Genomic DNA, 15,042 nt, shown 5'->3' with positions numbered 1-15,042 from the left:
ATATTTTGGTCTTCAAGGGGCAAGGGGGTGATGGGAATGGTAATGTCTACAGATGGTTTTGGGTCCAGAAGATGCTACTGGCGGCTAATGTGTAGAGGTGAGAGTGACCACTAACCCTCCTCCAGCGCACAAGACAGCTCTATAATGGGGGATTATCAGCCCCAAATGACAGTAGTCCTGAGGTTGGGACTGTCGGCTTGAGAGTTCACCTAGTCCACCATTTGTATCTCACATACAAATAAGCTGAGGGTCACGGAAATTAAATGACTTATTTAAAGTATTAGAACTAGTCGGAACTGTGATTGGGCAAGAACACAAAGTTCTCTCTTTCAGGGCTGGCTTTTCCGCACTAATATACTCTCTTTTCTAGTGTTTGTGTATTATTCCAAATTTCTTTTAAAAAGTTTCATGAAGGGGATGCCCGTGTGGCTCAGTGGTTGAGAGTCTGCCTTTGGCTCCGGTCGTGATCCTGGGATCCAAGATCGAGCCCCACATCGGGTTTCCCGCAGGGAGCCTGCTTCTCCCTCTGTCCGTGTCTCTGCTTCTCTCTGTGTGTCTCTCATGAGTAAATAAATAAAATCTTAAAAAAAGAAAAAAAAGTTCCATGAAGCATGGAAAGGGAATGATGTTTTCTTTATGTTTTTCTATGTGTTTATATGACGTGTAAAACTCCTTCTTTCCATAAAACTAAGTACCATAAAGAAAGCTTCCCTTTGACAATGCTGGCCACGTAGGATGCTGTAGGAAGTCAAAGTTACTAATCTTACCTTAAAGAAGCTGATGGCCTCCCTGGGGAGAACATGGCCAGCATTATGAGAATGCATATAATAGGTTTGCGTAATAGGACTCACTCTTCTAGCTATAAAAGTGCTGCACTGTCTCATTAGTTGGGTTACTTAATCTTCGCTTTGCGTAGTTACGTCTCCAATTTTGGGATCCAGTCCTCTGCCCGGACTTCTTCATTAACTGTTGATTTTGCTGAGGAAATTATCTTAATGTCATTTTTTTCCTGCCTTCCTTCCTCCTCTACATAATCACATAATTATGTATTAACAAGACTGTTTAGAACTTTGAACGTTAGGTTTTTAAGTTCTCTTCTACCGATGTTCTTTCTTTGCTCACTAAGCTAGTTTTCAGGACAAACTAAAACTAATATCCAAACTAAAATGTCTGGATATTAAATTGTAATTAAAATCGCATATGTATATTTTTCTATTTTTATTTTTTCATGGTGTGTGCCTTCAGAACGTACTGTGGAATTTGTTGAGCACATACCATGTGCCCAATTCACTACTGAATCCTGCAGACAGTAGCCCTGTCATTACAGAGCTTCCATTCTGCTGAAGGGTACAGTTAAATAAATAAATAAATAAATAAATAAATTAATTAATTAATTAATATACAAGATAGCATCAAGGTATGGCAGATGCTGTGGGAAAAAAAAAAAAAAAACAGTGGAAAGGAATAAAGATTGACAGCACTTACTGTTTTAAATGAGGTGGCTGGTGATGGCCTCCCTTAGCCGTGGTATCTGGAAGAAAAGATAAGATGTTCACCAGGATTAGCTACTTGTTCTTTTTTTTTTTTAATTTTTTAAATTTTTAATTTTTTAGCTACTTGTTTTATTTCAGATTGAAGTGATGCCTTGCCTCAACTATCACACTAATTGCCCCCAATAAATTCTTGACTTTTCAAATTGAGAAAAGAAAACATAATGGTCCTGGATATGGAAAGCCCTCTGTAACCACGGTCCAGATAATTACTGTTCGTCTACACCCAAGTCCACAGGCTAGAAGTGCAGAGTCTGAGAGAGTGTGGGGCATCGTATTTACCCTCCCAGTTTGTGATCTCACACATCAGATCATTGCCGTGAGCTGGGAGTAGTCCATGCAGGCTTCCCAGGTAAAAGATGGAGCCCAGAGTTTGGACCTCGCAGGTTGAAAAAAAAAAAAAATCTTAGAAGGCAGGTTAGTCTCTCCTGGCAAGGGGGATGCGAAAAGCCCGGGATGGAACTCCCGATGGCTTGGAGTAAGCAGATTAGTGGAGGAGAAACCCTCAATGAGTCCTTGTGCAGTTTGCTCTCAGGTTCCCCAACGGAGGGCAGGTGATAGGAGACTCCCATTGCAATCTCTGCCTTGGCCTGTCCTAAAAATGAAACAAAACTGCTAATTGCAGAAAAAAGTTTAATGAAGGAAGCACACTTGAATAGAAGTGAACAGAGCCCAGTGTGACAACACATACATTTTTAGTTTTCACTATTTTCTCCAGCTCGTGTATGTGTGGGCCTGCAAAGGGTGCGGCGCTGGCAATTATTAAATCCATTCTTTACTCATAAACTGGGGATGCTTGACAACAGAGCTGAGGGAGAAAACAAACGGCTGCACCCCAGCCATGCATTCTTGTTCTACTCGCTTTTAAGAGAAGATCTACGTGCCCCTCCCCGCGGGCCGGCGGCTCATTCTTGCCTTACCTTCCTCTCAGGCAGATTAATCACCTGTCTAAGCATTTGAGGAACTGATTAATTTGTGACCCTGAATGAAGGCCAGGGAATTCTAACCATGTCCCCTGAGTTGGAACAGTTCAGGAGGTGGATGCCGACTCCTCTCGCTAATTATATTTTTCGGTAACCGATGGAACTATGTGGAAAGGTTTCCTCCTCGGATGATTGGATCTTTCTGAATGACAACTATTCCTATTTATTAGCTCCACGTGCCTCTGACAAATGTGCCCGTGCGGGAGAGCCCCAGGATGTGTTTGCCAGGTTGGGAGCTGACCTTGGGGCAGCCAGTGACTTTCTGAAGCGGTTTGCAGCTCTCTCTCGGGTCGGTTTGCTGGGCCTGAGTTGTGCTCAGAATGCGGGGTCTTGCATGCTTCAGGGAGCCGATTTTTTTGTTAAATGTGAACTGCAGAGCAGTGAGGATCGTTTTTATTTGTATTAATTATTTAAAAGAAGCTGATGGGAGGAGTAAAGGCTCCAGGGACTGGCTGCTTATGTGCAGATTCTGCTGACCAGGAAGAATAAGATGTGAGCAGTAGCTTGGCCTTCAAGGGGCAAGGGGGCCTTACTCCCTACTGCTGCTACCACTGAGACTGCCCCAGGGGGTCGTAGGGAGATTGGGGCAGGAAGAGAGGAACAGGTAAAGCAAAGCTGCGAGACAAGGATAGAAGGGAGGATCTGACTGTGTGTGTGCCTGTTGGTAGTGAATTGTTTGGCTCTACTTTCAGATTCAGTGCAGGTTTATAAGATGGGACCCTGGTGGGTTGGTTTCACCTCGGCTGCGACCACGCCATGCCTAAATAATGTAGAACTGAAGATGGAGAGAAGAGGAGGCTGACATCTGGCTAATTGCCATTCCAGCTGGGGGTTGCCTGACAGTTGAGTGGAAATTGCTAGGAGATGAAGAAGTGGCGGTGAACCGTGATGGGCGGAAGTGTCTGAGCAAAAAGGTAGAGCAGAGCCGGGCAGGACAGGGGAAGGGCCTGCGGGAGCCTCCCTCCTCCTGTCTTCTCCTCCTGCTGTATCTCCACAGAAAAGGTTATTCATCTAATGTCAAGTGGTTTGCAAAAAGAAAACAGAATATTAGGGGCAGAGAGGAGTTTTTGCAAAGCCTGGAGCTGCACTGATTTGTCTTAACGTCTACGGCACCCAGAAGCCACCTAGGCACCGGTCAGTCCCTGAGGATCCATCCCTTCTAGAACCAGCTCCTGCAAGCTGGTCTGGACCCACACTCTCCACAGCGGAAGGCCCCACTGCTGCCCCTATGCAGCTATGGCTCTGTGATCCCCCTACAAGCTCCGAGGCTGAGAGGTGACTTCTGAATCATCAAGATGTGTCTGTGGCTGGTCATTGCTGGGACAGACTTCCTGCTCCCTGCTGCATGGGTGGCTGCTACTACAGTCAATAAATCCATGTTAATGTACTCAAGAACGTTTTCTCCTTTACTGTCACCCACCCGCCCAGCAGAGGCTTCTTAGGTAATCTGGATACGTTTTAGCTGCATTGGTGTGGGACCAACTTAAGATGACTAAGTGGACTAACGCTAGTGGTAGAGTTTCCTGAGTTGTGGATAATGCCCCAGGAGGAGTAATATGTGGGGGCCCTGCTATATGAAACCCCCGACATCTCCCCTGACGTGTGATCTCTTCCTGTGTGAACTTTGGCTCCTGTAATAATTGTGGTTTTGCAAGTGGGATTTAAAGTACTTTTTGTGCTATGACTATTCATTTTTTTTTTTTTTTTTTTTTTTTTTTTAATATAGGCAGCAATCCCTCTCATCTAGAATCCCTTAGTCATTTTTAGGGTCAGGGAACTGAACTATTTCTTCCATTTTATAACACTCTGGTTAAAAGTGCTTTCTAATACTGATTTGTGTTTTATCGCTTTAGTTGGTATTGCTTTCTTACGCAAGAGTTGCGCTGTTGTGGTCAGAGTCTGTAAACAGACTACGTGACCTCACGTGCAGTTTTAAAAATTGCTGTGTACTTCTCTAACGAGTGAATTTCAGGTTCTATTTAAGTATGGGAACTGAAAAGAAATGTTTAAGAAAAGTGATGCATTTTGCTGGTGTACTTCAAGACAAAATATGAGAGACTTAGTTTTGTCTAGAAGACAATCTCTTTATTCTTTTCCTTACTGTGCATGTGGACATTCAGACGGTGATGTTCTGATGTTGAGAAAGAATAGAAAACATACTTGATTTATAAATATTTTTCTTTGAGAGTTAATTAAGTTAATATTTTTGGTGTATAATTAGAAATTAAATAAAATAAAATACATTCTGTGTATTATTTACAACCGTGTGGTTAGTTTGGGCAAAGTGTACAAGATTGTAGGTTACAGTATTTGAACGAAGTTATCATGATTTTAAAACTAAAGTGAGAAAAGCGGATGGTTTGCCCCATGAATCGTTTATTGATGAACCCAGTTTTCTCTTCTGTGTTGTCTAAAGGGGACAGAAAACTTTATATTGGCTTCTAACTGAGCTCCAATCCCTCATCTTCATACTGCATCACCAAGCAAGGTAAATTGCAGAGTTAAGGTGGCATTCAATAAATATTTGTTTGAGGAATTAATGAATAAATGAATAATTTAGGCAAAACATTTCTGTCAAGCTTAAAAAAAAATCTCAGTACTCAGTCTTTTGAGTAGGTATTCCCTAGAAGCCTGCTTTGTAAAGAGCAGTAAAGTAGAAATTCCCAAATATTAAGAAGCTGAGGGCTTGGTGGGAAAACTATGGTATTAAGGGAATGACTAGGCAATCATGTGCAAGATGAAGGCACATTGTTGAGTTACTTAGAAATAATTACATGTCCAGGGATAGTAACCTAACACGCATCCAGGGCGGTACCAATATTCACGTGTTCCTACCATTTCTTTATCATTTTTATTTTATTCATACATCTTCGAAGGTATTTTGTCTGGGTCTAGATGCTATGGTGGTGCTGGACATGCCCAACAGTAAACAAAATGGACAAGTTAGATTTTTTTTCCACTTGTGCTCTTTATTTGAAAATATTTTTTTTATGGTCAACTTTATTGAAGAATAGTTTACACATAATAAATGCATAAATTCTAAGTGTACATTTCAACAAGTTTAGATAAGTGTATATACCCGTGTAACTACCACCTCAGTCAATATATGGAACATTTCTATCTCCCCGAAGAGTTCCTTGTACCCCATTCTAGACCTCCTTCTTTTTATTCCCCACAGTCCTCTGGTGTTCTTTAATTTCCCAGGGGCAGTGCCTTCGTGCCGCCCAAAAATTACATCAAATTCCCGAATGAGGCCCCCACCCATGTCTGACCAAAAACCCCTCTTTTTCTTTCTTCAAGCTGGGATTGCCAAATAAAATAGAAGATATTCCACTCAATTTAAATCATGGATAAGCAATGAGCAGCTTTTAGTGTAAGAAGATATTATAGTGTTGCAATATTTGGGACACAGGATAAAAAAATTGTGATTTTTCTGAAATTTAAATTTAACTGGACATCTCAAGATTTTATTCACTAAATCAGGAAACCCTTCCCCAATTGCCACTTATCATTGCTTGTAATTTCACCAACTCTTTAAGAGACAGGGGTCAATTGAAAAAAAAAAAAGTCATATTCAGTTATTAATGCTTGGTAGCTAGATTAATATATGGTCGTGAAATTAAGTGGATTCCTACAGTCCAAAGAGGAATTTGTTTACCCAAAGGATCAGTTTTGTGGAGGTAAATTTGGATCAGAGATACTTTATGGTGTTCCACCTCCAGAGAGCCATTAATATCTGTTTTTCCTATTGAATAATCAAGATGGAGTTAGGTATGGTGTTCCTTGTTGATTCCCGTCTGTGAAAGTGATAATCCTATAACACGAAGGGCAGGTTACTTGACCTCTTTTTGCCTCAGTTTCCTTACTTACAAATTAGAGATTATAATACTACCTACCTCAGAGGTTTTATGCGCGGATTGAGTAAGTTAATATATTTTTGCATGGAGTATAGGATCTGGCCCACTGAAACCATGTGTTAGCCATGGCCTCCAACTATTTAGTCAAGTAACATTGGTACAGACTGATCATTCACAGTCACAGGCAATATATTTATCTTTTGTATTTACCTACTGTTCTCTTAAATGTGGAGAAAGGACACTGGATTAGGAGTAAGGAATAATGCCTTTAGTTTCAGATCTGCTTCTAGTTTTTAAATGACCTCAAGTAAACTGGGCCTCAGTTTCCCATTCACAGACTCCACATAGTTGGATCTCACATCTGAGGTGCTTGAGGGAAAGTGTAGGTTTCTAGGCTTCTCATCAGACATCTTGATTCTGGAAGCCTGGGAATGGGCCAGGATGAAGAACATTTTTAATAAGCTCACTAGAGAATCACATGCAGGTGGCCCAAGGACCCCATACTGAGAAGCATTGGACTGGATGCCCTCTCAATTTTCTCTCATTTAGTAGTTAAATGTAAACAATTGTGATTCAAAGTAATAAGCAAAATTGTCTATCTGGAGGTTAAAATATGTCTTGTGAATGTCCTACCAAACGCATGAAGGCCAATTTCAAAAGCTGTATTAGCTCTACATTGTGAATGCCTGCGGTTACTTGTTTATTAGGCAACTTAATCTAGAAAGCCTCTTTCATGAATTTTCAACAATTTTTTAACAAAGCTCTGTTGCAAATGGTGAATTATGCATTAACATATGTTCATGCTAATTTATACACTGGTGACAGATTTTTGGCATGGGATCAATAATTTACAATTATATCTTTAAAAAGTTTGTTTATTAATAACATCAAGGAATTTTGATTATCATTTAGATAATGATGCGTCATTTGAACCCAACCAAAAATGAATAGAATTTGCAGTTCTCGGATGTCTGCATACTTGTCCAAGGAACAACAAATGAATCTGAAACTAACAAGATAAATATTTTCTGCTCTTCTCAATTAATAGTTTTTACAGCCCTGTTGGATTCTACAGCCCTGATGGACAAGCCCCAATGTTTTGTCATCAGATGGCAATGCAGGGTATTATTACACCAACTTTTTCTAATATCAAAATAGTTAGAGGCTAACCTAGTTGAGTCATGAAACAAGGTAAACATTATTTTGACTATCATCTTGAAAAAGTAATACAATTTGTACATAAATGCATATTTTTCAAAGTTAAGACAAAAATTTCCAATAAAGAAGTAACCATAATCCTATTAAGGAGCTTCATGAGTAGGTTTCTATCTCTCCAATATACTTCTATTTAAATGCACTTTTGAAAGTAAACCTTCTTTTGAGAAGCCTTTATGTAGAAAAAAAAGAAACCTAATAAGTAAATTAGAGGGTGATTGTATGGTTCAAAGTTTAAAAAAAAAAAAAAAAAAAAACAAAGTTTTTCTGCTTTAAAAATATTGTAGATCCCCTGAAGAAACTCCTGCCCTATTATACTTAAATGGGATATCTCAAATAAATTTATGCTTAACCGTTTTGGAAATATAACTGTTTTTTAAGCAGAGGTACAGCTTTTCTATATACAGCAATCATTTTATCACTTATTGGTATAAATTTGTAGAGAGAGATCAGCTCCCAGATCTGACAGTTGTATTCCAAATATGGCGAAGGAAATAAAGTTACTAAGACTGAGTCAATTTTATGCCCACTTTATCCCTCTGGGACAAGGAAATCAGAGGGCTTATGAGCTTCGATTATGCATGCTATACTTTCATATTAACATCTTTGCAAATATTGTTTGTTGGAGTGGAAGAGGAGGAGAAGAAAAAACACCTTTTTAAATTAGATTTTTAAAAGCAGATAACCCATTCTAGTAGAAGGCCAAGGCAAATTATTCCTGTGATCATAATAGTAGGGGTTTTTAAGTATTTTCATTTTTTTAATCATAGAAGGAACATAATTTTAGATAGCAAAGAGAGATGATTTTAAATCTTGGTTCTCTCAATTGTTAGTTGTGTCAAGTTATATAATTGCTCTGAGACTTTGCTTTTCATCTTTAAAATAAAGATTATAATGCTCTCTTCATTGGGTTGTTATAAGAATAAAATAAAATTATTTTTGCAAGTTCCTGAAACAGTCTCTGGCATTTAGAAGTCAGTCAATCAAGATTTAAGTGTGCATTTCCTTCCACTCTGACATAATAAAAGCACCTGCTATGCTGACTGAAGACCAAAGCTTTCCCTCTGCCCCCTTAACCCACTTCAACATTTAGTTTATAATACATCTCTCTCTCTCTGGTAGGTTACTTTGCATTGTTTGGAAAATGTATATGTGTATGTACATAATGTACATAAATGTAAATATAAAGGTCATCCAGGAGATCCTGCTGGAAACTAGGCTCTTCTGAACTCATTATCCACTTTTTTCACCGGCTACTTTCACCCATCTGTAACAGTCTATTTCAGGGCTGGCAAACTATAGCCTCCCGGCCAAATTTAGCTACCCACCTGTTTATGTAAATAAAGTTTCTTTGTGACACACAGCCATGCCCATTCACGTAAAGTGTGCCCATTCGTAGTGTGTGTGGCTGCTGTTTTTTCAGTTTAAAAACAGATTCTAGTAATTGTGATGGAGACTTTATAGCCCACGAAGCCTAAGTTATTTACAACTTGTCTGCTTGGCAGAAAAAGCTTGCAGACCCCCTAATACATGATAGCTAGACTTTTAAAATGCAGCTGATCAGAAATTAAGTACTTATTGACAAATAGGTGGTCAATAAACGGAGAATAGAAAAAAACAGTTGCTATCACAGAGATTTCTTAAGTCTCCTGTGAATGGTGACAATGAGGACAAAGAAATAATATAATTGAGGAGAAATAATAGAGACATATGGAAGCCAAAGGGGATGGGTTCTCCCATTAACTACTACTGGGCCTTATTTGAATTAAATGCTGTTTCTGTGAGCCTGTTTCTCTGTCAAGTGAAAATGATTTCTGTGAAACCTAACGTCGTAAGTTCACATTGAACAAACTGATGATATTTTCACATCACATTTTGCTTATCTTATTTTGTTTATGTGATAATGATCCTAATTAACACACCTTACCTAAAGACAGAGTTCATAATTCATTAATTCTTTTTGAAAATTTCAGGGGAAACAGTGTCCTTAGGGGAGAGCGAGATACAGAATTTATTGTAAGAAAGCATTCAAGGATGCTGGAAAAATTATTTGGCATGGAACGGAGTTTCTAGAGGGACCAGTGGAGACGGGGGAAGTGATGAAACAGAAGAAAAAGCACATAACTTGGAGAGAGAAGAATGAAGAGGAAGAGGTAGATGGCCAGTGATCCTGCAATAGGGATACTAAGTGTGCTGAATTTGGTGGACATGTGTTTCTAACCAAACTGCTGATAGCAATCCCTGATACGTGGGACATGAGAGACAAGGTTTTCAGATATTGCTGGTGACCGTGGAGTAGAGGATGTGCTGCTTGGTAAATGACAATTCGGAGCAACTGATCTTCAAAAGGCTTATGTCAGTGAAGTGGGCACTGACCTGGGTTTCAGAAGACCTAGATTTGAGGCCAGAGTATCCTACCTTGTGTCACTAGGAGCAGGCCTCAGTTAATTCACCTGTCGATCTAGAATATCATCCCTGTGTACTTTTTGTTATTGGAGTTCAATTTGCCAACATATAGCATAACACCCAGTGCTCATCCCATCAAGTGCCCCCCTCAGTGCCCGTCACCCAGTCACCCCCAACCCCCGCCCTCCCTGTGTACTTTAAAGGAGTATTCTGAAAGCTTCATGAAATAGTGTGCCTCAATGTGCTTAAAAAACTTCAAATCTATGCAAGTTTATTTCATTTTTTATGCAATTTTATTGAATGTAATATCTGAATAACCACAGAGGAACATGAGTTTTTAGTATATTTTTAGTGGAGTTGATGGATTTATGCCCGTATCTGCATACTTACACATGCACGCACACACACTCTGGCACACTAATTTTATAGGTCTACCTTTTTAGGTAATATGGAAGTAGGGATATATTCAAATGCCCTCTGTGTGCTAATCTCATGGGTACTCTTTTCTACTCCCGACATTCCAAATATCTCTAGAAATCTTCAGAATATATCTTTAGGTGCTAGTGTTTAAATCACACGTGACCAAAGTCACGCATTGATACCTTTTTACCCAACGAGCCAAAGAAAGATCTTTTCTAGAGTGCAATCCTTTTTTTAAAAAAAAATATCACTGGACATGGAAAACACTCTGATAGGTGTGTGATTTAGGGCTTTTACTGGGTTCTCTCTACCTGGATTAATGAAGAGCTATATTACAAATGCTTCTGTCTTCTCTGTGATGAAGGAAACATTCATTGAGAGGTGATATCATATCTTAAGAGTAAAACACTACATTTAGAGCAATTTGTCCTCTCTTCAACTCTACAGTAAATGGTGTCTGCATACTGTGTTCAGTCTTCCGGGGAATGTGAAAGCAAACATGGTCTTTCTATAAACAAAGGGATTTTATGTACAAACACATAAAACGATTATTCTTTTGGTATATTAAAAGCATAGCTAGGAATTCCACTGATGAGCAATTGGTTGGAAATGTTTTTATTGGTCATGATTTATGGATGACAAGTTTGAGTAATTATTGAGCTTAATTGCACTAAAATGAAGGATTTTTTTTTTTCCCAGTTGTTTGTCTTCAGGGCAAGAATGGAAATAAATGTGTTAGAAAAATGCAGAGTTCAGTGGTTGCTAAATGAGCTTTTTAATGTTTACATATGTAACAATTCAGATCATTAATACGCACATGCTGGAGAAGCTGACCATCTCGTCCAGGCTGCAGAAAGATGCCACCCAAACCATTGCTGTTTTGCTTTTGGGTAAACACACAGCCGTTCGATTTCAATCACAAGTTGAGATTTTCCTGAGGTTGATTTTGGCCTCTCTGTGTGGCTGGTTTAAGCTTAGAAGATGAAATCATTATACTCATTTGGCATGTAATAGGGCATTAGGTCAAGAGCATCTAGGCTTTGCCAGCTCTGGGGAAGGAAGGCAGCTGGTCTGATCCCCAAGAACTTTGTCTTATTTCTTTAGAATGACTTTCTGGGCAGCCCATTTTAGCTTTAATATGAAGGCTCAGCAAAGCAGATTTGCGTGCTTTTGCAAAGCAAAAAATAAAACCACTGAATTTCTAAGCTCTAAAATCTTGTTATTGCTCCTTATTACAGCTAAAATGATGTAGAATCTTGTTACGGGCATTATGGTGGCAGCACAAGTGGTTTAGAATTCTTGGATCAGTACGCTGGTATGATGAACTGATCGTGGGTCAGCCTGCATTCTTGCGTAGGCAAAACATTTCTTTCCTCTCATTTCTTTTTTATCTCATTAGGTCTTTAACAAATACTTATTGCACAAGCTAACATTCTTCTTCAAAAATAAGGTATATATATATATATATATATACACACACACACATGCACACACACACTTTAAGATATGCTCATATGTAGTACACCAGATATTTTTTGTTGCTAGGAACCAGGATTTATTCAGTTGACCTAAGAAATGGGAGAATTTCTATAAAATAAACATGAAACCAAGGAAGTCAGGTATTTTGACCTTTTATCCAGGTTTTCTATAAGAATTTAGAAAACTCTGCACCACTAGGTTTCAAAGGAGAGCAGTTATGGGGAGTGGCACTGCCAGTGTGTCAGTCTGCTCAGCTGCTTAACACATTACCAAGGACTGGGTGGCTTACACAACAGAAATTTGTTTCTCAGAGTTGTAGACACTAGAAGTCAGAGGTCAGGGTGCCCTCATTGTCTGGTTCTGCTGAGAGTGCTCTTCTGGGTGATAGATGGCCGACACCCCAATGCATCCTTATGTGGCGGAAACAGGAGAAGGAGTCTTCCATTTCTTTTTGTTGTAAGAACCCTCATCCCATTCCCCAGGGCTCCATGCTTGTGACCGGGTTACTACCAAAGGCCCACTTTGTGATACCATCACATTTGGGGTTAGGATTTCAACCTGGGAATTTTGGAGAGTGAGGCAAACTTTCAGTGCGTAAGAGGAGTTTCAAAGAGACCGGAGCCTGGCTCAGGAACTGGAAATCACTAACTGGACATAGAGCCTTTCAAGATTCATCAGCCCCAGTGACCTGTTCATGCCGTAATGTGATCTCTGGGCTTCCCCAGTTGTCGTTCCTGCTTACTCATACCTTTCAACACTTCATGGATTATATTTACTATGTTAGGTCTATCTGAGTTTTTGCACAAATTATCTGATAGGAGATATGGCTGGTAAGTTAGCCCCCAATATTAAATTTAGGGCAAGCTCTCACCAGTCAGGCCAGTGGTCAGCATATACATTGCAACACTTGGATCCCATGCCTGATATTTATCAATCGGTTGACATAAATGTAAAGTATGGCCGCCTGGTGCCTTTCTAGAGAGAAGAGGCTATGGGTATTCTGGGGCTTAGTCTTTCATTGCAGTGGGTTTTCTCCATCTCCATTGCTCATGAGAATTAGAAGTGGACCCGTATTCCAGAACTCATTTTTGTATGTGGTTTTCCAAGAGAAAAAGAAACAACAAACACATATTTTCCTAATCTGTGTTAATAAATATTCACAAAAAGTAATTAATATTCAAGATTGGGACTGGTCCCTCCAGGTAAAAGGAAGAGCAATCACATTCCTATTACCGCCAGCATCTAAAACACCTGTTTACAGCAGCGACACATTGCTGTTTTCTCAAGTGTCTCCAGGTTTCTTCAAAAACCATTGGTATCACCTGTGCCTCAGAGTCTCAGATTCTCATCTGTCGTAGTCACTCATGCCAGTGACTTGCACATACAAGAATTATTCCTTATCATATACCTTTGCCTAGAAGAAGAGGCATCCACCTCTAGCTTGCTTCTTATCTGCCAGAGTCACCTTGTGGATACAACAATGATAATATCTGCTCCAGGCCGACTTCCGATGCTATGAATCAGAGAAAGGAACACCTCTACCCCTTTACCTAGTTGCCCTCTTGGGAAAGTACCATGGCTAATCCTCCTCTCAAGAGATGGAAAATGTCAAATTTCTACAACAAGCAAACAAAAACTATAGTAGAAAGCAATAGTGGGACGCCCGGGTGGCTCAGTGGTTGAGCGTCTGCTTAGGCTCAGGTCGTGACCCCAGGGTCCTGGGATCAGGTCCCACATCGGGCTCCCTGCATGGAGCCTGCTTCTCCCTCTGCCTGTGTCTCTGCCTCTCTCTGTGTCTCTCATGAATAAATAATTTTTTTTTTAAAGAAAAAGAAAACGATACTGAAAACTTTGAACACAGCTAAAACCTACCAATACAATTCAGTGAAATAAGAATATACTACACATGGCAGAGTGTCCATTACATACTAAAGAATTTTAAAATACTATATTATAAGCAATTTGTTGCTTACAAACAGCTTCATGTGCCTTGCTATGTTTCATTAAGTAGAAAGTCCAAGAACAGTATCTGTCTTTGAGGGGTGACACCTTTTACACACACACACACCCATGACATGACACATTTTGGGTCTGGAGCTGCATGAGGCCTAGAATAGTTAAGTCCTTTGTCTACTTTCATCCTCAAGAGAAGCAGGAAGGTCCAGTGAAGGACTCTGGGCATTTGAGAGGGTCTTTCTCGAGGTTTATGTCCTAATTGTACCACTTTCTCATCACGTGCGTGTGGAGTAGTCACTAAACATTTCTAAGGGAGCCTCAGTTTTGTCAGATGCAAAATCAAGATTTCTGCTGAGTTATAAAAACAGAGGTGACGCTCGTGAAACATAATCAGTAGGTAACACCCAGGAAGCGTTCGACAGGTGGAACTAGGACTTCAGGCTTCGGGGTCAGTGTTCTTCCTAAGCCACCTTACTTAAAGAATTAAAAATATCATTTTGCAGAGAAAAGGAAAGAAATTGCCAAACCTAGAAAAAGCTACATCTTGACTATCTTTGTCCCGGGGGATTTACTCAGTGTCCAGAAACGTTCAGAGCCTGGCACTAATAGGTACTGGCAGAGAAGCCCTGAGACACACAGGGATCCGCTCCCTTCTTCTCCTGGGGGACGTGGAAAACTGAGATGAGCACGAGCAGGTGCAGCATCTAATAACCTCAGTCTATTTTCATTGGCTTTGATGACCCCAAAACAGGAAGGCAGAGGCTGCAGATAAAACACCTAGAAAGGTGGTCCCAGGAGTGAGAAATACTGAAATTTCACGAGGAGAGATCATAAAGAAATAAGACACCCCATCCTCTAAGCAGCTGCCGTTCACCGCACCATTTCTGTTAATGTCACCGTCTTTGGGGGTGTCCTTCCATATGCTTGGACATCTACTCCCCCACAGCTGTCACTGCTTGTAAACAACATCCTATTCTCTGGGCTGTTTTGTGGGAAATTCCTTTTCTCCAGGGCTGTCTTTGAACTGATGAGTCAAGCAGTCACCCAGTGTTTTATCCGTCCTACAAACTGCTCTGAAATGCGTGACGCATATAAACCCTAAAAAACCCAGGGCTTCTGTCTACAAGGATGCCACATATGCTTGTCTCTAGAAGACAGAGAAGCTACTAGAAACCT

General features: G+C 40.1%; 1 protein-coding gene across 3 annotated transcripts in view; it reads left to right on the top strand.

Annotated features, from left to right (window-relative positions):
- DCC (DCC netrin 1 receptor) overlaps positions 1-15,042 on the top strand; it is a 1,086,838-nt gene that overhangs the window by 160,214 nt on the left and 911,582 nt on the right. The window lies entirely within an intron of this gene.

This window comes from Canis lupus, chromosome 1 (assembly GCF_048164855.1).
Source record: "Canis lupus baileyi chromosome 1, mCanLup2.hap1, whole genome shotgun sequence".
NCBI lineage: Eukaryota > Metazoa > Chordata > Mammalia > Carnivora > Canidae > Canis > Canis lupus.
The sequence above is the reverse complement of the archived record's forward strand: the minus strand, read 5'-3'. Positions and strand labels throughout refer to the sequence as shown.